The following is a 1546-nucleotide window of genomic DNA, read 5'->3' as shown; positions in this document are numbered from 1 at the left end:
ATTCCTTGAAATATGACATGCATGAGTTACAATGAAACCTCTTTTATTTCCCCATGAAATGCTTTTGCATAATGAGAAAGAAAATGTCCTCTATGCCCTAATCAGCCCTGACAGTTCCTGGACTCCCAAATACTTTTATTTATGGCATTATTTATTTCATCTCTAATAAATGGGGGGGGGGCAGCACCATCTGAGGAGCCTGCAGCAGAGAAGGAAACACTCTAGGGTGGAGGAATAAAAAAAAACTGAACTGGCAAAGAGGAGAGAGGCTTCCAAAGGAAGGCAGTTCTGGAAAATAGGAAGCCAAAATAGTTAGGGGTCCCCGCCCTAACTACTGGACCCCAGAAGAAGAAAATGGGTCACTTCCCCAAGATTATAAAGACAGCTCTGAAAAGGAAACTAACTTCAGAGTGGAGAGATGGGGGTCATACATTAAGGTGCATGAGGAACTCTGCCCAGGATAACGAAGACTAAAGGCTAGAAACCATACTTGGGGTGGGGGTTCTGATGCTGTCCATGAAAAAAACGATGAACTGAGATAGGAAAGTAGTCTGCTCCAAAGAGTGCCTTGGAGAAACCAAGTCCCTTCTCAATATTTAAGACATCTGTTGTCCATGGGGATTCCTCTTCAAATTATTGAGCTCTCCTGTCATTCTAACAACTACTGAAATTGGGTGATCTCCAGAACCCTGGCCCTATGGCACCAGTTGCTGTGACCAGTCAACTAACTGGACAATTCTGGGAGTGAGATTCCTCAGGCCACCTTGGTCCTGTAAATATAAATATAAATATAAATATAAATATATGTATACACACATATATGTACATACAACGTTGTTAAAAATACTCATGGTCCCAAAAGGAATTGTCAGCCACTCTCCCCCCCTTTTTTAACTGCACAATTTACTTGCTGTAATAGTTAAGGGCTGGAATTAAAATGACTTGTATACATCCCTGCAACTAAGTCATACACTCCTCAGTTGAGTTTCTGACTGGGGTGTTCCTTTCAACCTCAGTATTCTCATCTGTAGAATGGGAGTAAATAGTGGCGTTAGGTACTCTTCTTGGGCTCCACAGGGTACAAATGAAATAATGTGAAAGCACCTCGCCCTGTGGACTTCTATGATCAACTGAAGTTCAGAGGCCAACAGCCTGGTGCAAGCAGGACCCTGTGGCCGCACAAACCGCGACCTGAGCCAAGACTATCAAGATGTTCTTTTCGGAAGGTTGGGGGAGGAATTTCAGTTCTTAGGAACTCGATGTACTCTACACACGCACTCTGGCGACCCCGCCCTAACTACTAGGTACCACCCCCTCAGTGCAACTCGGAGAGTTGGAGGTCACGCAGGGGGGCGCCAGGAGCTCATTACGGAAGCAAGACCCGGGCCGGCAGCAGCAGACGCCTCGGGTCCACATCTGGAGCTCCAAAGTCTCACCCTGGCCAGGACCCGGGTCCCCACCTTTTTCACCTGCGACCGGGACACTCCCCAGGTCTCCGCTCCCCCCTTCCCTTCCCCCTCCCCCCTTTCCCCGGTCTTAGGCGCCG

This window comes from Marmota marmota, unplaced genomic scaffold (assembly GCF_001458135.2).
Source record: "Marmota marmota marmota unplaced genomic scaffold, marMar, whole genome shotgun sequence".
In the NCBI taxonomy this organism is placed as follows: Eukaryota; Metazoa; Chordata; class Mammalia; order Rodentia; family Sciuridae; genus Marmota; species Marmota marmota.
Note: the sequence above shows the minus strand (reverse complement) of the source record.